This window comes from Macaca mulatta, chromosome 6 (genome assembly GCF_049350105.2).
Source record: "Macaca mulatta isolate MMU2019108-1 chromosome 6, T2T-MMU8v2.0, whole genome shotgun sequence".
Taxonomy (NCBI): domain Eukaryota; kingdom Metazoa; phylum Chordata; class Mammalia; order Primates; family Cercopithecidae; genus Macaca; species Macaca mulatta.
In genome coordinates this window covers 44094426-44115875 of record NC_133411.1, presented here as the reverse complement: position 1 = coordinate 44115875, position 21450 = coordinate 44094426, and the positions used below count along the sequence as shown (strand labels likewise).

General features: G+C 40.9%; 1 long non-coding RNA gene and 1 pseudogene across 1 annotated transcript; both read right to left on the bottom strand.

Moving 5' to 3' along the window:
- Window positions 1-1072: 1072 nt before the first annotated feature.
- LOC100429174 (PRELI domain containing protein 3B pseudogene) lies at window positions 1073-3688 on the bottom strand (annotated as a pseudogene).
- A 5224-nt stretch (window positions 3689-8912) lies between these two features.
- Window positions 8913-19932, bottom strand: LOC106998735 (uncharacterized). The gene is made up of 3 exons (XR_001445272.3): window positions 16592-19932; window positions 15343-15406; window positions 8913-10563 (listed from the first exon to the last, which is right to left on the bottom strand). It is a non-coding gene; the product is annotated as an uncharacterized LOC106998735 (long non-coding RNA).
- Between the last annotated feature and the right edge of the window lie 1518 nt (window positions 19933-21450).

Genomic DNA, 21450 nt, shown 5'->3' with positions numbered 1-21450 from the left:
AGACTATGCAAATGGTTAACAACAACAACAACAAAAAACTTTGAGTGATGATTATCTTTGCCTAATGTCTCAGTTCTAACAACTAATATAGATAAACTGCTACAAATGAATAAATTGAGTAAATATAAATAAAATCAATGCTTGTAGGTGAACTTTTAATGTAACTTAAAGTCTTAAAATTATTTCAGATACCATTGAATGTCTGAGTCATTTCTGATTTAAAAAGAATTATGACATAGGGCATTAGTGGCACTTTTGAACCCATTAATGTGAAATAAAATCTATGCTATGAGTTAAGCATTAGTGAATCTCAATTAGTTGAATAAGAATAAGGTCCCAGTCTGGAAGGTAATCAAAGAATAAAAAGGAATAGACCCAATGGATGCCTGTATACTTGCCCCATATAGGCAGGCAATGAATGTGAAACAATACCACCTGCCAGAGGGGCACTCAAGTAACCCAAATAATCCAGGGTGTTAGAGTGAGACACTGTCTCAAAATTAATCACCTATTTTATTACAATAAATTAATAATAAATTTATAAATAAATAAATTAGTGTCAACATCTGGTTTATGGGTGTTAGATCAGAACCCATAAACTAGATGTTAACACTAATTTATTTATTAATTAATGCATTTGAGGGAACAGGAGAGTTTCAAAGTCCCAAATGAATGTATTCTCTATGTCACATTTTTATATCACAATCTTCTGAAATGCCTACAGAAAGAAATGAGTCTTGGTTGCTGTAGGTCCTGAGATGGGCAGAGATTATGAGAGCGAGCATCACATAGACTTGGTGCTATGGACTGAATTGTCTTCCCCAAAATTCATGATAATTTTTGTTTTGCTAATCCACAAGGTGATGGTATTTAGATGGGGCCTTTGGGAGACAACTGAGTTTAGATGCGGTTATGAGGGTTGGACTTTCATAATGGGATTAGTTTCCTTACGAGAAAAGGAAGAGATCATCTGTCTCTCTCATTCTCTACCCTTCTCCAACTCTCACTTTCTCCCCATTTCTGCCTCTCCTTCTTTCTCTGCGCCATGTGAGAACACAGCTACAACACGGCAATCGGCAGGACTGGAAGAGAGCCCTCACCAGGAGCCGAATCACTGGCGCTTTGATCTTGCGCTTCCAGATCCTGGGCGAGACTCACCGGGGCAGACTTCTCTAGCTGCCTGGAATTTTCTGATCTGGAATTAATGCCCTGGAACCCTGTGGCTGTCAACTCAGAAGGCTAAGAGTCTTCCTCTGGTCCTCTTTAATCTGCCTCCATTCCTTGTTATTTGTTTTGTTTTGATTTTCAAGTAATGAATTTATTTTTCCAGTTAACATAATCAACCAGCCCATGCCACAGCATATTAAATCACGAAGTACATATCCAAGGAACATAATGTCTTTATTGGGTTGCAAAACTTTAGCAAATCAATATAGTACTTTTTATTGCAAGAAAAGCATATTTTTATTAGAGACATATATTATTTTAGTGATAATTTTTGCTCCAAATATATTTAAGTACTAAACCAAAACACTGGTTTTTAATAATGGTTTATAGCAGAGCAAGTTATTTTATACGAATTAATGTCTTTGAAAACTACACAGTTTCTCCTTTTAAACTGAATTCTCTCATGCAAGCTGTTGAAGTTTATAGCAACAGGGCAATTGTGTGTATGTAAGAGATGGCTCTACTTTGTTCTGGCATGGGACCAAAGCCAGGTAGGGGTCCAATGTGTGAAAAGTTTTAGAATTCTATCTTGATTTGACGTCAATGCCACCTTCCAAGCACTTTAAAAAAAGGTTAAAATTTTGTTTATGTGCCATTAGTGAGTGTAAATTTTTTCAAACTTAGTGAAAAACAAAGACCAAAAACCAGAAATATCATTTGACCCAGAAATCCCATTGCTGGGTATTACCCAAAAGAATATAAATTGTTATATCATAAAGACACATGCATGTGTATGTTCATTGCAGCACTATTCACAATAGCAAAGACATGGAGTCATCCAAAATGCTCATCAATGGTAGACTGGATGAATAAAATGTAGTACATATACACCATGGAATACAATGCAGCCATGAAAAAAAACAAGATGATGTCTTTTTCAGGAACATAGACAGAGCTGGAGGCCATTATCCTTAGCAAACTAATGCAGGAACAGAAAAGCAAATCCCATATGTTCTCACTTATAAGCTGGAGCTGAATAATGAGAACACATGGACACAAAGAGGGGAATAACAGACACTGGAGCCTGTTGAAGGTGGATGGTGGAAGGAGGGAGAGGATTGGGAAAAATAACTAATGGGCAGGAAGCGTCATATCTGGATGATAAAGTAATGTGTACAACAAACCCCCATGACAAAAGTTGATCTGTTTAACAAAGCTGTACGTGCACCCTGAAGTTAAAATGAACGTTAAAAAAGATTGCTTTCAAAAAATCGTTAAATTTTCACATAAATACTGGAATCCTCAAAATCAGACAGTCATTTCAAACAACACGAATTTCAGATGATCCCTTTTATTTAGAGGTCATGCATCTCTTTGTTTTTATGTAATGTTACATCCTTATATCAGTCTACTTTTAAAAATTCTACTTAAAACGTATTTATATTTTTAAAATACATATATTGCCAGCTTGGAGAGACGTGGGGTACTTGACGTTGTCTTCACATGTTCATTATCAATTCTCTATAAATGCTGCTGCCCCCGCTGCCATCAAAGTTCTTATGCTTCCTCTTGGCGGAAGCTGTCAATTCTTCAGTCTTAACGTGTAATTTATGTATGACCCATTTCAGTGCTTCTTGGCCTTTTTTAGCATTTGAAGATATCGTTCTTGCCATCAGTTCTTCAAGGTAACTGCTGAGGCTCCCTCTCTTCAGTGATTATGGCTTCTTGAGTCAAAATAGTTTTTTTTTGGGTCCTGATGATGTGGTTTGGGTATAAATCTCTCATCTACTGAAATTGTATTTGTAAGTGAAATATTAGTAGATTTAAGTTCCATTGTTTTCTTTACAGGATTAACTACAGAATATTCTAGTACATATGTTTTGGGTTTTGCTGCACCAGTAAGAGGTTTGCAGTTCCCACTCTGTGCGGAGAAGTCTGTAGCTGTGCAGCTCTCCGGAGGGATCTATGCGCCTGTTCAACACGTCATCCCACACCATGCTCGGGTTCACAGGGCTTGGGTATTTATGCATTGCAGCTGTTGCAACAGTTTCCCACGGGTGCTGAAAAACGTGCTCTCAAGTCCAGATCTTGATGCTGCAGACAGTCCGAAAGATGTCTGGGCAGCGCAGGGGAAAATGAGGCAAAGAGGTTACATATGCCCCATGCCATAAAGAGCACCCCAGCCAGCCTCGCAGTATGCGGGTGCCATCGGCCTCACTCGAGGGACATCCCAAATCCCTCCTTCACCCCTTAAGACAACGTAACCTTTAAACCTTTTAAAGTGGGGATCCCCAACTCCCCAGGCAGAGAACCGGTGGCGGTCGGTGGCCTGCTAGGAACCCTGAGGCACAGCAGGACGTGACTGGCAGGCAAGCGAGTACTACCGCCCGAGCTCAGCTGGTCTGAAGTGACAGATTCTCATGAGCGCCCACCCTATTGTGAACTGCGCATGCGAGGAATCTACTTTGCGCGCTTCTCCTGAGAATCTGACGCCTGATGATCTGAGGTAGGGCAGCGTCATCGCCAAATCATCCATGTCTCCCCAACCCCCATCCATGGAAAAATTGCCTTCCACAAAACCAGTCTCTTGTGTCACAAAGGTTGGGGACCCCTGATGTAAAGAACACTGTTAATGTCTATTTCCTGCCTTCATCTGGAGGGCCACAGTCAGTTTTGAAGCAACTCCAGCAAGTGATCCACCCAGTTGTCCCCTCCCACTCTGTTAGTATCTAGAGCTCCTCAAAGACCCTCTGGAATTTAGACTAAAGCAAGACTGCGCCACTGCACAGAAGCCTGAGCGACCCAACTAGCAAGACACTATGTAAAAAAAAAAAAAAAAAAAAAAAAAAAAAAAAAAAAAAAGGCTCTGAGCTGGGTCCTTGCCCCCTTTCTGTCTGCTTCAGGCCCATCTATACCAATCTTGATTTACCAGCTTGAAATACATTTCACAGGTGGAGAATAGGGAAAGGCTTTATTCAACACATGTACAGTTTCAATGGAAGAACTATCACAATTGTGAGTACATCAGGAACGGTGAGTTCCTTAGCACACTGCATATTATTCATTCCATGAAGAGAGTTTCTCTAAATGAAAAATGTTTAGGACGTTCAGGAGGGGAAGAACAAATTAAGGAATGATCTCCACAGCAGAGACCTCAAGGCTCTTGTGCGTGCAGGGCACAGTTCCAGCGTAAAAGTCCGCAGGGACAGTATGAGGGTCCCCACTGGGGTGCCTCGGGCTCCTTCCAGCGCAGTGTTCGTTGAAGCAGGTCGTACCGCAGGCTTGCTGAAAGCCTGGGGTTCCTCTCCTTTCCGGGTTCCTTCCTGATGGAATCGTGGATTTTCAGCAGCTTCCGGGGGCGGCCTGGACTGCAGAGGTCGCCATGGGCTTGTGTCCTTCCACCTGCGCAGGCGCTGGCATCTCCAGGCTTCATCAGACCGCTTTGGACCTCGCCGTAGGTAGCATTTGCGTCTTCTTGAGGTGACTGAAGCCCGTCTTTGGTGTCAGCCATTGATTCCTCGACATGGGAGTCTCGAGGCCGTTTTTGGCCCCTCTCATCTCTGGGAAGGGCTCCGTGCCCGGTGGAGGCGCAGTGCAGCAGCCAGCCCACAGCAGAGCTCCGGTAGAGCTGATGGCATTGGCAGGAATGGCGACTCAGCACAGGGAAGTTATCCAGTGCCCAGGCCCAAGCTTGCTCTCGGTTCAGGTCCCGTGGCATGTGGGGCTCTGGACCTGCCTGCCTCCAAGAGAGCTCTTCCAAGGTTGATGGATGGAACTCCATAGCCTCAACCTTCCAAGGCTTGACCTGGCCTAGCTGGTCTAGGAATAGAGCAAATGACTCAGTCCATCACTGACTGTGGGTTTTTATAGCATTCTGTCTTGTACAGGAAGTTGGACATAATACAATCATGTGGGGATTAACACTTATTTGCCCTGCTTATTGCTTCAGACAGTGAAAGGATTATGGTGAAAATGTTATCAATTCGGAAGGCCCTATTGAAAGCCCTTGGGTTTTTATTGGATCAGGCGGTAATAGGGTGGGGCAGGGGGTGAGAGAATGGATCCAGTTATTGGCAGTTTTTTTAAAATTTCGGTAAGAAATTGGCATTTTTCAATATTTTGCAATTAGGTGAGATGTTAGGTGTACACTTCTTATAGATATGCTTTATCAAATTAAGGGAACTCTCTTTTTCAATTTGCTATGATGATTTTTATATTAATAATAAAACTGAGTTGAATTTTCAAAAAGTTTTTTTTGTATCTTCAGAGATTATCATGTATTTTTTCTACTGCTAATGTGGACAATAACAGATTGATTTTCAAATAACAGACCCAAGTCGAGTTCCTGATAAGCTCCATTAGATTATGATGCATTTTTTAAAGTATATTACTTGATTCAGAATGCTAACATATTATGATTTTGCCCTGTAATTTTGAGAAATATTCCCTGATGAAAAAACTGAGGAGGGGCACTAGAGTGATGAATGAAATGTGCATATAAATACTTAAATTTGCTAATATTTAAAAAGGCCTTTCTGTGTATGTTGTTGTCCCACTCAGCCAAAGACTTTTCAAATACAGGAAACGTGTTTCATTTGCAGCATGTCAGCAGTCAAGATTGGCCTCAGTCAGTTCTATTTTTGAAAAGACTCTGAAACAAATTTTAGTACAGAGTAAATTTTTGAGTATTCCAACAGCAGGGGAAAAGCACTGAGGTATATGAGGTGAGCAGAGAGACATATTTTATTTGTTTGGCTTTCCCCTCAAAATATTGCTGAAATAAACACTCGTGTGAGATTGCTTTATTAACGAGTGGTCCTTACATAGTGGGAGTGAGAAGAAAGAGGAGAGGGGCAGGGACGAGTATATTCAATGCTATGCTTCCTAGTTGCCCAATCTTGTATCAAGCATGACCAGAGGTGACTTTACTATCAAACCAATAAAGTTTAACTTTAAGGCAAACTTCCAAAGAGTTTGTAAAACATTTGTCCTAAAACATTTTTGTAATTCTCTCATAAAGAAAATCCCCTACTTCCTGTATGAACACTGATTCCACAAATTTGAACCCACTCTGAACACCACTGATTTGTCTATCTTACGAACCATCTTCTGAGAGGCCATATGAATAACTGCTTCTCAGCACAGTCCACTTAGGAGGAATAAAAGGATGGAATATATCCACTGTTGAAGAGATAACACAATTCTCACAACAAAAGACCCCAGTGTACCAAATAGAAGAGAGAGGGAATACTAGTATTGAGTTGGCATTAACATGCATATAAGGTAGCCTGAGAACCACAAAGTTAGGCCTCATCTCATACATTTTCAGCAGAGCAGGGGGAAGCAGGATTAATTCCTTTCTTTCTTCAAATAGAGAACACCTTACAATAGTATCTTGCTATCTGCTGAGAGACCTTCAGCTCATTCTAGGGGTACTTTTAAGAAATGTCTACATAGTATTTGTCCCATGCCTTGGATAAATTGCTACGTTGTACAAACTTGAGATTCAGCTTTACCTTTAGAAGGACTAATCTAAATTCCAACAGCTCAGCTATGGATTAAGACTCACCATATTAGATGTGATGTTACTGTTGCATTTTTACATGGTGTGTAGGAAAAGAAACAAAACACTCTCAAATAGTATAAGCATAAAAAGATTTATTATGGGATAAAAGTCACTTAAAATCTGGTAGAAAAGTGTAGACACAGATTTTAGGCTGAATGTCAGGGAATGATTTTCTGAACCACATTACAAACTGGTTCTCTAAAAGACGTTGCTGTCAGACATTAGTAAACACTGTAATTAAACAATTCAATCAAAGCTAAATCAAAACTTCCATCTTTATCTAATTATGTATCAAGTTTGCCTGGAAGCCAGTAGGCCAGCTTGTGCAGAAGACTACAAGATTCTTTTAGTCTAGATACCTCCCACTTAGGTCAGTGATAGCTATTATTTGCTTTCTCTGTGCCCATGGCTGTAATAATTTTTTTTTTTTTTTGAGACGGAGTCTTGCCCCGTCACCCAGGCTGGAGTGCAATAACGTGATCTTGGCTCACTGCAATCTCTGCCTTCTGGTTTCAAGTGATTCTCCTGCCTCAGCCTCCTGAGTAGCTGGGATCACAGGTGCCTGCCACCACACCTGGCTAATTTTTTGTATTTTTGGTAGCGACTGGGTTTCACCATGTTGGCCAGGCTGATCTCAAACTCCAGACCTTGTGATCTGCCCGCCTCAGCCTCCCAAAGTGCTGGGAATACAGGTGTGAGCCACCACGCCCAGCCAACTTTTTTTTTTTTTTTTTTTTCCCTTAAATTTTAGAGACTGGGTCTCACTCTGTAGCTCAGGCTAGAATTCAGTGGTACCATAATAGCTCACTTCAACCTCCAACTCCTGGGCTCAAGCAATCCTTTTGCCTCAGCCTCCTGAGTGGCTGGCACTACAGGCGGACACCACGACATCCAGCTAATTAAAAATATTTTTTATATGTATAGAGATGGGGTTTCACCATGTTTCTTGGGCTGGTTTTGGGATTCTAGCCTCAAGTGATCCTCCTGCCTCAGTCTCCCATAGTGCTGGGATAACTGGTGTGAACCACTATACCCAGCCCATAATAAAATTGTTCTAGTCTTAGAATCTTTGTACTTTATATTCTCTCATGAGGGTAACTCCACCTTTAGATTTTTTCCTTCTTTTTGAGACAGGATCTTGCTCTGTTGCCCAGGCTGGAGTGCAGTGGTGTGATCTTGGCTCACTGCAACCTCCACTTCCCATATTCAAACAATTCTCCCACCTCAGCCTATTGAGTAGCTGGCATTATAGTTGCAGGCCACCATGCCCAGCTAATTTATTTGTACTTTTAGTAGAGATGAGTTTCCATCATGTTTGCCAGGCTGGTCTCAAACTCCTGGCCTCAAGTGATCTGCCCATCTTGGCCTCCCAAAATGCTAGGATTACAGGTGTGAGCACTGCACCTGGCCCAGATTTTTTTTTTCTTTGCTTTGTTCATTGCATTATTCATATCAAAGTGTGGAGGTATCTCTGATAATTCTGTTTTTACTACACTAGCTAATATGGCATCCTTTTAGTTACTTTTCCATCTAACTTGCGTTAGGTTTCTTGATAGTATTTATCACATAAACACTGTCTTATTTATTTGTTGTCATGCTTACTGCTTTGTTTTTTTTCAGCCCCTGATTGTGTCAAACACTTTATGGGCAAGTCCATTTCTGCTTGTTGATCACTTATCTCTGGAACTTGGTCACTTTGTAGCACAATATAGACACTTAGTATTTGTTAATGAAGAGACAATGTATTAAAAGACTGGGTGTGGTGGCTCATGCCTGTAATCCCAGCAGTTTGAGAGGCTGAGGGGGCAGGATTGCTTGACCCAGGAGTTTGAAACCAGCCTGGGTAACATAGGGAGACTCCATCTCTACAAAAATTTTAAAAATTAGCTGGGTGTGTGGTGTGCGCCTGTAGTCTCAGCTACTTGGGAGACTGAGGTGGGAGGATTGTTTGAGCCTAGGAGACTGAGGCCGAAGTGAGCAGTGATGCCACTGCATTGCAGACTGGGTGATAGAGCGAGACCCAGTCTCATAAAAAAACAGCAAAAGAAAAAGAAAAAGTAGTCCTCAGAGCTCTATAACTGATTATAAACCACCCTAAAAAAGGATCAAAGTAAAACAATGATTGTGGATGACAAAAGTATTAGAACAACCATGGTTAAAGACACATTTGACAAGGAAATTTGGTTACATCTATGGTACATAACAATTTAATATAATAATCATAATTAGTTCTCATAACATATTCTAAGACATATCAGAATCACAGGAATCTCATACAATTTTGGGACACATACTAATAACACATTTATATAAATAAAAGTCAAATAAGGTTACACATAATTTCATATTTGATAATGATAATTTTATTATACCAAGTAAGCCAAATATGTCTCCTTGGATTTCAGGGGATGTAATGTCAGAAAAATTAGTGAGACCAAAACCCTAAATTTAGATTTAGATTTTGGAAAGTTTGTGAAACATCAAAGCTTGAAAACACAATATCACAAAATAGCATCACAGGTCATTGTAAAATAAGCCATTCATTTAGTCAAAGTGGTAGCTCAAATATTTTAAAAACAAAAAGGCAAAAACTTTTACTCTTTGAGACTTACTTTCCCAAACAATAAAACCTAATAAAGACAGGATGAAGTCAATTACATTTTACAGACAAATATACTAAATTTTTATCATCTTGACCATAAGATATAATTTTTGTAAACCTTCTCATAATCTTTCATAATTTTTAAGTAAGGAATGTGTTGATGCTCCAAGAAAACATTGTTAATCTGACCCACATGCTTGTCTTGAATCAGTGTTCCTTTGATATTAATGTTTAATTTATAGACTGGGCACGGTGGCTCAAGCCTGTAAACTCAGCACTTTGGAAGGCCTAGACAGGAGGATATCTTGAGCTGAGGCGTTCAAGACCAGCTTGGGCAACATGGTGAAATCTTGTCTCTATAAAAATACAAAAATTAGCCAGGCAGGGTGGTGCACCCCCATAGACCCTGCTGCTTGGGAGGCTGAGGTGCCCGTCTTGCGGGGCAGAGGTTGCAGGTAGCCAGGATAATGCCACTGTACTCCAGCCTGGATGACATAGCTGGACTGTCTCAAAACAACAACAAACACAACTGTTTATTTATAGAGAAAAACTCTGAACTAATTTTATCTCTTAAAATGGATCCTTACAAGCTCACACACCCACTTCTTCTGCAATAGTCTCTGGGAATACAGGGGTTGAATAGTTTTAATTTCTGGACCCATGTCTCATGACTGCAGCTTATTCTGATTTTCTTCTTCTCCTAGGTCTGAAGATGAGGCTTCAACTGCTGTCAATGTTTAAGATTTAGCCAGAGTTGGTGACTTTTTTAGATCCAGGAGTCAAAGCCCTTTAACTTAGTAGCACAAGGATTTTAAAAGAAATACAGAAAGTTACATGGATATAATAACTTTAATTTTTACAAATCTTCCCAAAGAAGAAGTGTGGTGTGGAGGTTGGGGAGAAGAGGGTGAGGGAGGAAGCAGGTCACAATTGAACTCTTGACTGTTCTAGGATAGCTGGCATGAGTATGGGGGCCATACAAGAAATAGAAGGTGAGAGGACAGGGCCCAGAATATACTGAGCGCAGGCCTTGCAGTGTCTGGGTCCTCCAGGCCTCTTCTGCAGAACCCCAGGCCTCTGGCACATGGGGAAGAAAGGGCTGCGCTATCGTTTGTGTCCAGGAAAACCAGGAACTCTTGGACTCAGGAGCCACCAGCTTTTGCAATTTTATATTCTTCTGGTCCTGGGTGTTCCACGTAGCTTAGGAACCTGGCTAGTGACATTAACCCTAGAAGCAAATTGCATATGAAAATGGAATTAATGACATTAATATCAAATTCTATCATCTCGTGTGAAAGCTATACAGAGTCAAATAGTTTGGCTCAGGGCATGAAAAGAAAAATTAGTACTGGGCTTATGAAGAGAAAGCTGTACTGGGGGACCCTGGTTTATAGAAAGTTTATCATTTCCCCAAATCACATTGCTAGTCCTGAGCAGAGATTGGAATTCTGTTCTGCCAGGAGAAAAATGCTTAGGGGCGACTATCTATTAATGAACATTTGGGATGTTAGTGAAGAGCATGCAAGAGCGGGTGCCCAGTTCTCTCTCTCTGTAAAATACACTTAAAATTTACCATCTTAACCATTAAGCATACAGTTCATAATGCTTTGCAACCATTGTCATCATCCATCTCCACAACTCTTTGTATCTTCTAAAAGTGAAACTCTGTATTCTTTAAAGAATAACTCCCCACTTTCCTCTCCCTCATCCCTGGAAATCACCATTCTACATTATGTCTATGATATTCACTACCCCAAGTACACCATGTAGGTGGAATCATACAGTATTTTCTTTTTGTGACTGGGCTTATTTCATAATGTCCCTTAGGTTCACCTGTGATGTAGCATGTTAGCATTTCCTTCTTTTTAAAGGCTGACTGTCTATATGTACCACGTCTTGCTTATCCTTTCATATGTGAATGGACACTTGAGTTGCTTCCTCATCTTTGCTATTATGCATAATGCTGCTATGAACTTGGGTGTACACATACCTTCCTGAGACTATGCTTTTAATTCTTTTGAGTATATGTCCAAAAGTGAAATTGCTGGGTCATATAGTAATTCTATTTTTAATTTGTTGAGGAACTTTCTGTTTTCTACATTGGCTGTACCAATTTACATGCCTACAACAGTGCATGCATAGGGGTTCCAAACTCCTTATATCCTTGCCAAATCTTGTTATCTTTTTTTTTTTAATGGTAGCCATCCTAGTGGATGTGCAGTGGTACCTGTATCTCATTGTAGTTTTGATTTGCATTTCCCTAAGAATTAGTGATGCTGAACATTTTTTTTCTATGTGCTTATTGGCCATTTGTATGTTTTCTTTGGAGAAATGTCTGTTTAAGTCCTCTGCCCATTTTTGAAATGGGTTGTTTTTTGATCATGAGTTTTAGAAAGTGTTAATTTATTCTGGATGTCAATACTTCATCAGACATATGTTTAAAAATGTTTTTCCCCATTGTGGAATTGTATTCAAACTCTATCAGGGGTTATTGGCAAGCAGTCTATTATCAGTGCATTCAGGGCTATTCATTCTCTATCTATTCCCTCATCACACCCCATTGATCAGTTACTATTTCAGAAACCAGAAAGTTAAAGGCAAGGGAAAAAGTACACAAGGGAATTTCTGGCAATTTTTCATGTTTAATGATTTTTCTCTTTCCCCCCCCACTTTCTTTTTTCTTTTTTTTTTTTCTAACATTAGGGTCTTAGGCCTGCCAAAAGAACATTTCCCTCTCTCTCTCTCATTCTCTCTCTCTCTCTCTTTTTTTTTTTTTGATGGAGTCTTGCTCTGTCAGCAGGCTGGAGTGCAGTGGCACCATCTCAGCTCACTGCAACCTCCACCTCCCTGGTTCAAGTGATTCTCCTGCCTTAGCCTCTGGAGTAGCTGGGATTACAGGTGCACGCCACTAGGCCAAGCTAATTTTTGCATTTCAAGATGGTCTCGATCTCTTCACCTCGTGATCCACCCACCTTGGCCTCCCAAAGTGCTGGAATTATAGGCATGAGCCACCGTGCCTGGCCGAACATTTCTCTCTTAAATGTATTTTTCTGACACCCTTCTTCCTGTCTGTTGTCCTATCTCCCAGACCTTAGAATGAGATCTTAGGTAAGGAGGTCTTACTAATTAACTGCACCGTTATTGCTTATTTTTTTTTCTTTTGAAAACTAGGTCAGACAAAATTCGAGCTATTTAGAGAGAAGTACCACAGTTTCTCTCACCCCTACTTCACAAGTTGGTAACAACTATGAGCCCACAAGTTGGTGACAACTATGAGAACAACGATCAAACCAGAAAATCAATGTATTTAAATAAAAACACATCAGTGCCTACAGCATGCAACAAAATAATTAGTCCCTCAGGTAGTCCCTGTTTCATAAGCAAACACGAACTGGAGGTATCAGAATTGAGGATGAAATCCTGTGACTAAACATGTGAACACTAGCAATGCTCTTACAATCTACTATGAAATGACGGATGATTATTTTCTGGATATGATGTAGCCTCAGAACAGCGAGAGAGGCACAGAGAATGTTGGTGACAGGAAAAGATGGAAAGGGTGAGGTGGATATCTTAGTTAATAAAGAGGTGAGGTGAAAGGGGTTTAGAAAGTAGCTTCCGGAGAAGGAAGTCTGAGCTTTCACGCACTATGGAACTAATACTAGGTAAAACATAGCCCCCAGAATTCCTGGAAAGGAATAATTAGAATAAAATCCTACTTAATATTTATTATTTTACATGGTGCTAGACTATGCTTAAGGAAGGATACCCATTAACCTCACTGATATAATGAGTACTGCAATTATATCTGGTTTTACTAATAATGGAAATGAAACACAAGGATTAAACTAACTTCTGAAAGTCAAAGAGATGAGAAATTTGAACCACAGCAGGATCATGCCAGAATCCTAACATTTAAACCACTAGCCTACAACACAGGCCAGGTGTTTGATTTACCATGTCTGATTTCACCTTTGTCCCAGAACTCAATCCCACTCCCATTCCAAGACTAGGATCCCCAGACCACAGAGGTATCTGCGACTTCCTTGGACTTCCAGGACACACTGGATAGGAGGCTTAACCTTGTGTGTGGTTTTTTTTGGAGTCGGGGTGGGGGCATTGGGAAAGGGAGGAGGGTTTCAGTAAACACGGGTGGTGATGACAGAACAATCTGAAGATGCTAGGAGAGACCCTAAGCACATTCTAATAGAAAATGTCTTAGGCCTGCCAAAAGAACATTTTTCTCCTACATATATTTTTCTGACATCTTTCTTCCTGTCTGTTGTCCTATCTCCCAACCTTAGAATGAGATCTTAGGGAAGGAGGTCTTGCTAATTAACTGCCCTTTTATTGCTCATCTTTTTGCTTTTGAAAAGTAGGTCAGACAGGGCCGGGGGCCTTGGCTAACGCCTGTAATCCTAGCACTTTGGAAGGCTGAGGTGGGTGGCTCACCTGAGGTCAGGAGTTCGAGACCAGCCTGACCAACATGGATAAATCCCGTGTCTACTAAAAATACAAAATTAGCCAGGCATGGTGGTGCATGCCTGTAATCCCAGCTACTCGGGAGGCTGAGGCAGGAGGATCTCTTGAACTGGGGAGGTGGAGGTTGCAGTGAGCTGAGTTTGCGCCACTGCACTCCAGCCTGGGCAACAAAGAAACACCATTAAAAAAAAGAAAAAAAGAAAGAAAGAAAGAGAGAAAGAAAAAGAAAACCAGGTCAGATAAAATTTGAGCTCTTTAGAGAGAAACACCACAGTTTCCCTCACCCCTAGTACACAAATTGTGACAACTATGAGCCCACCCTGATTAAAGGAAAAGGTATAATTTGACAAACCTGGAGAAACATAGATAGCACTGGTTACTGCATAGAATCAGTAAATATGCTGACTCTAACTTGAAGCACTGTTTTGCACTATAAGTAGAACTAACTCTCTAGAGGTTCAGTTTCTCCAGAGGATGATATGGTACTCTCAGCAATGATAACTTTACTTCTAGGAACGTATGCTGCAGTGCAGTCCTTATGCATTAGTGGTTATGGATTATATGATACAATATAGTCTATAAACTGGATGCTGCTTTTAAAAGAAGACAGTATTTTCCAATAAAGAAGGGGAAATGTCCAAAAACAGTAATAACTGACAAGTTATTTCTCCCTCTATACAATTTCTTTGAAGGAAAGTAATATTCATGTTTGCATTTGCATAAAAACCAAAATATACTCCAAAATATATAAATAGTAGTAACTTATCATTTGGTAGGTTGGGAAAAGGAAGGTATAAGTTCTGATTTCACTTTATGCCTTACTGTCTCATTTCATTTTTAAAGTAATATGTATTATTTTGGTAGTAAAAATGTTTAGGAATAATTTAAAAGTAATAAAAGAATTTTAATGCTAGTCACTTTAAAAAATTACACTAGGTATTGTTTATGGAAAAAATACTAGATGATAGCTACTCTACGAAGAGTTTTATTTATACTATCCCATTTGGTTAGGTGCCATTATTTTGTCCATACCATAGGTAAGGACGTGTAGTTTACATAATTTAAGTAATTAGTCAGCATGAAGGGAGGCTCAGCAAGTCTTTATCTGGGTAATCTGGTTTCCCACTGGGAAACCCCACACCTCTGTGTTATCACCACCTAGCACTGTGCACTGTTTCTCTCTATACTTATTCCATTTCTATCAAACACCATCTAGGTATTAATAAGACTAATTTGTTTGCAAAATAAATTTTGTCTCTTTAAACTTGGCCTAATTATTTACACAAGTGCAGCAGGAATACTGATTTACCACATAGGCTCTCTTTAAGTTGGCTTACCTGGACATTTTCATAAGGAATCTCAAATTAGACTTTTAAAAGTGTCCAGATGCTAGGAAACCAAACCAGGATCTTGCTATCATACTTTGCCTGCAATACCTAGAAATTTGATGAATTCTCCTTTTCTTAAGGTCCTCCAGATATCCTGATGTTCCTGGTCCTGTCAGGAAGTGACATTTCTTACTCACCTGAGAGGAAAGGAACCCTTTAAGCCAGGACAGTTTTTCATGTCTGAGTGTGCTGTTTCTGTTCCTAAAAACCATAAAAGAAATAAAACAGTGATATTACATTCAACAGGGTAACTCTAAATCCTTGTTCTACCAGTGGAAATATAATATCTCTAGGGATTAAGCCTGATCTCCAGAATTTTCCCAAGACTATAGGAAAATAACATCCAGATATTTTAAAAAAGCACCTGCAAGATGAGCTGAGGGTCTCTCAGTATACAGGAAACTGTCACAAGGTGTGCCTTTTTTCTTTTGAAGCAGCAAAAGAAGTTCTCATAATTCCCAAGGCTTTGCGTAAAACATAAGAGATATGGCCCAGCTTTGTAGCTGTTGTCATGCTACCTTACATGCATGTAAATCTGTTAAGGCTAACTCAATATTAGTGTTCTCTCTCTATTGGGTACTCAGGGGCCTTTTTGTTGTCAGGATTGTTTTATTTCTTCCACAGTGGATATATTATTCTCCTTTCTTTCCTTCTAAATGGATTATTCTTAGAAGCAGTCATAGATAGGGCTTCCCAGAAGTTGGTTCCATGTGATCAAGCAAACAGTTGTGTTCAGGGTGGGTTCAGTTCCTAGAACCTAATGTTCATACAAGTAGTAGAGGATTCACTTTTTAAAAAAGATGGTTGGGTGCAGTGGCTCACGCCTGTAATCCCAGCACTTTGGGAGTCCAAGGCAGGTGGATCACTTGAGGTCAGGAGTTCAAAACCAGCCTGACCAACATGGCAAAACTCTGTCTCTACTAAAAATACAAAAATTAGCCGGGCGTGGTGGTGGGCACCTGTAATCCCAGCTACTGGGAGGCCGAGGGACAAGAATCACTCGAATCTGGGAGGTGGAGGTTTCAGTGAGTCAGAATCACGCCACTGCACTCCAGCCTGGGCAACAGAGTGAGACTCCAACTCAAAAAAAAAAAGAATAAAAAATTCTAGTACAAAATTACAGACCTGTTCGAAGGACTCCTAAAAGCTAAACTTTCTTACCTGCATGGTAAATTTGCCTGTGGCCTTGCATGATATCCCATATGGGCCAGTGAGGTATCAGAGCATTGAATTGCCCCTTATTCCTTTCTGTTCCACTTCCTCTCCTAACTTCCACTTTCTCAAAAAAAAAATTTTTTTTTAAAATGAAAAAGTCTCATATAAGTTTTCACTTTAGCTAATGCTGCCTGGGGAAGCCAGACCAAAAAAATATGCTGCTCTGCTTACCTTATATGCTTTGACTTTTTCCTCTGCCGTTTGAATCCCCAATAATTCAATCTGTATTGAAAAGATAATGAGGATGCCTACAAACGTGGAATAATTCAGATTAATATTGACCTTTGAATAGCCTGAATGAGACCTCTTGCCAGATATTTAAAAGTCCGCCTGAGTGGGGCAGAAAAATACATTAAAAGGCCTTTTTAAGTATCAAGCAGGTATGAATATTTATAAGCCCATTTTGTTTATTACTCTTGTCAGTTTCCCATTTTTGGTCAGCCAATGTCTCTCATGATCACAGATGTTAAAAATTATTAGTGTATTAGCATACTGAATCCAGCAATATATATATTTTAAAACCACATCATGATATAGTAGGATTTACTCCAGGAACTCACATTTGAAAATCAGTCAATATTATTCACCGCATTAACTGTAAAAATAAATAAAACTGCATGATAGTATCAGTAGATGTAGAAAACCTTTTTAAAAGTTAACCTCTCTTCATTATTAAAACAAAAAATATCTTAACAAATAGAAAATAGAAAAAGTGGATTCCCTTATTTATTTAATAGTATATCTATAAGAGATATACACTTAATATTCCACTTTGAAAGAAATAAAAATGTCTTACCCCAAAATATATTTCTTTGACATATTTTAAGATGGCTGTCAGAGGCAGCAAAAGAAGTAGCCTTGCAATGCCATTGTGTGTGGGAAAAATTTGCATCTGTAGAAAATCTGCCTTGATATATACAGGCCTTCTCTTTTCCAGATGTAGGAAGGATTAATGAGAGCCTGACACATTTAAAGGTCTTAAGGAAACAATTCTCTGAGGGATGCTATCTGTGAGATTTCATGTACATAACAAGACTACCATTGCTAGCAGACCTCATCTTCTCTCCGTCCTATAACCAGTTCTGCCATGATCCACTTCTTTCTGTAACCTCAAGCTGGTATATAAGCTCCTGCACCTCACTGGGGGGTTGGGCAATCATACATTTTGTATGTGTTTTCCCCTGTTAATCTTCTGTTTTTGTGAGTTGATTTTACAACAAACTTTCAGAGTGCTAAGAGAAAGATTTCCCTTGGCCCCTAGAAATTTGATGTTGTAATCAGGAACCCAAAGTTTGGCTCTTTTGGAAGTCCACAGTTAAGGAAAACCAGGAGCTGATCAGCCAGCCTAAGGATAAGAATTTCTTATCAGTCAGATTCCAGGCCCCTCTCTGTGGAATGTGGTCAAGTAGACAGTAAATATCACTCTTTGTTCATTTTTCCTGTCCAAAATCTTGACTGATGGGAGAAAAGGATTTGTGTGACCAGTGCTGGTGTATTGACTCTGGTGTACTTTCTGGTACTTTGTGGTATGAATCATATTGTTTCATCCATTTCCTCCTAGAGTAGTCTTTTCTTTGTCTTTCTCTTTCTGTGTTGTTCTGTCATAAAGAGGTGTACAGGTTGAGGTTTTTCTCTTACCTCGTTTTGTTTTGTTTTGTTTGAAATGGAGTATCGCTCTGTTGCCCAGCCTGGTGTGCAGTGGTACGATCTTGGCTCACTGTAACATCTACCTCCTGGGTTTAAGCAACTCTCCCACCTCAGCCTCTCAAGTAGCTGAGATTACAGCTGCGTGCCACCATGCTTGGCTCATTTTTGTATTTTTAGTGGAAACGGGGTTTCACCATGTTGGTCAGGCTGGTCTCGAACTCCTGACCTCAAGTGATCTGCCCACCTTGGCCTCTCAATGTGCTGGGATTACAGGCGTGAGTGTTTTGTCTTGTTTTTTAAGAGACAGCGTCTTACTCTGTCACCCAGGCTGGAATGCAGTGGTGCAATCATAGCTCACTGTAACTTCAAACTCCTGGGCTCAAGTCATCCTCTTGCCTTAGCCTCCCCAGTAGCTAAGACTACAGGCACATGCCACCATGTCCAGCTAATCTTTTAAAAATATTTCTGTAGAGATGGGTCTCTCTACCTGCCCAGGCTGCTCATGAACTCCTGGCCTCTCAAAGCACTAAGATTACAGGTGTGAGCCACCATGCTCGGCCTCAAATAATCAATATGCCAGAGGTATATTGATATATTGGCATATTGGGGTGGTGTATTCTGGTCTCTTACAGTCGTATTTTGAGGGAGTGTGTCCAGAATAATCAACTCAAAATTTAGGTTGGTATCTTGAACTGGAGTATTAGGGAGAAGAGACACAGTAAAATCTCACACACACACACACCCCTATATTAGAAGACGGGCCTTAAATTCACACTAAAAGTTGATTTCACACTGAATGGTAAAATTACATTTATCTATTCAGCCACAGGCAGAGCTATACAAACTCAAACTTCCCTAAGTGAGGCTGTGCATCTATAAAATGGAACTGAGAAGCAAGCCCAGTACAAAGCATGCGCTTACCGCAGTTTTCAGTTGAGAATGAAATCAGATAAAGCACAAAATACAGTTGGCACAGTGTCTCACAAATAATGATTTTTGTGCCATGAACCACTCAATATGTGAGGAGAAGTAAAAGATGAGGCAAGAAGCTGAAAGTATTTATGATAAATTGCACCTTATAAAAAACCAGAGGAGTGAGGAACATTATTTTGCCACTTGCCCAACCATTTCAATGTATTGAACTACATTGTGAAAAAACAAATATGATCATATAGAACCCAGTAGTTCAAGACCAGACTGGCCAAAATGGCAAAACCCCCTCTCTACTAAAAATACAAAAAAATTGCTGGCCGTTGTGGCTGGTGCCTGTAATCCCAGCTACTTGGGAGGCTGAGGCATCAGAATAGTTTGAACCCAGGAGGCAGAGGTTGCAGTGAGCTGAGATGGTACCACTGCACTCCAGCCTGGGCAACAGAGCCAGACCCTGTCTCTAAATAAATAAATATTAAAAAATCACAACTCCAATCTCCATGCAATTTCTAAGAGGTAAAGGCACTTAAGTTTTAAAATAAAGGAGTGGATACCTGAATTTAATCAATTCTAGGGTTAATATTTTTCTCACTTTAGTGTCTCTGAAACAGGTATGTATTTTTACAGGGGTGGCCTGCTACCATTATGATACTTTAATTTGCAGCATTTTCCCCTGTTAATGGTGTAGGTAATAATGTCTCCGGTGACCCCTTCTTAAAGAGTTCCTAATCCTGGCTTTATTTTTATTTCATTTTATTTTTTGAGACAAAGTCTCACTCTGTCACCCAGGCTGGAGTGCAGTGGTGCCGTCAAGGATCATCTTTCACTGCAGCCTGGACCTCCTGGGCTCAAGAGATCCTCCCACCACAGCCTCCCGGGTAGCTGGGGCTACAGGAACCCGCGACCACATCTGGTTAATTTTTAAAAATTTTTTGTAGTGGCAGGGTCTTGCTATGTGCTTCGGGTGGTCCTGAACCCCTGGGTTAAAGTGATCCTCCCGCCTGGGCCTCCCAAAGTGCTGGGATTACTGGAGTGAACTATGGCTCCCGCTCAGATTTTCCACTAAAATGCTCTGCTGGCGGGAAATGAGGAGTGCGACGCAGTGGGTGGGGCTTTTCTTTTACAAAGGCTCTGCCTGGGCTGTTACTTCTGGTGAAGTGCTTGTAACTTTTTAGGTGGAAACGATGCCATTTTTCCTTTATTCTCCCGTCCCTAAGACTAGGAGGCAATTGGAGGATCCTCAAATACCAGGGAGAAACCAGCTAGCAGAAGTAGTATAGTGGGAGGGGAAGACCAAGGCAAATGCCTTAGGAGTGGATGAGAATTGCGACTTCAAATTGGGTCTCCTGACCTGTAAAGGCCCTTTTCTATGCTCCTCTGGACCTGTCCTCTGCCCAGGTTCATCTAGAAAAGGATGGAATTGGTTGCATGGTATCTTCTGGGTGAGGTTGGGAGATGATGCGGGAACGCTCCCGGTAGGGTCTGTAGGTCTCTCGTGAGGATTTCATGGGATGTGTAGATTTTTGGGGAAATGTGAAAGCTTAGAGGAAAGGGACGTTTTTCTTCCGGGCAGAGGCAGTTCCATATTTCCCATGGGAAAGGAATTTTTAGCTGCACTCTGACTGAAAAGTGGGAAACAGAGAATTCAAGCGCTTGAATATTCGCCTGCTTTGCATTTTCCGAAAGAGAGAGAAAACATCAGTGATCCATTCCACAGATCAAGGATATAGGAAAGTGGACAGCAGTTTGAGATGTTCATTGGCCTTGGAGAGGGAGCGGACCTCTGCCATCAATGCCACTTCCTGCGCTGGAGTCTTGCAGTCCATTTTTCTCTCCTACTCTCTTCCATCGACAATCCCCAAATATCAAGGATATCTGACAGTTAATCATCAGAATAAACGAGTGGTTCCCACAGAATTACATCCCGCAGGAGAGGTACGGGACCGAGAGAGTCGGGGGTCAGGCCTGAAGGCGCGGTCAAAAAACGCTAGGCCGAGTTTCCAGTTTGGAAGGGAAGCAGTTGTCCGCCCCTCCTGTAGGATCCTGAGAGCTCTGGACTGGGAGGAGACTCTGGGACCGAGGGGTGGCCTGGGAAATTCCCGCCGCCACGGAGGTTGAAAGGGCTGTTTCCTGCGCAGGAAGCTGTTGGCGATCAGAATGGATTTTACTTTGTTCCTGGAACCAGCCCCATCCGCTTGGTTCTGGGCCCCTAAACCGCCTCCTCTTCTCAGGCACTACGCACTGAGTTGAATGCAGGAACAATACAGACTTCCCACCCAGAACGGAGACTCACGCCTGTGATTCTAGCACTTTGGGAGGCCCTGGCGGGCGGATTGCTTGAGCTCAGGAGTTCGAGAACCGACTAGGCAACAAAACGAGACCCTGTCTCTACGAAAACTACAAAAAATTAGTCGGGTGTGGTGTCGCGCACCTGTGGTCCCAGCTGCTCCACC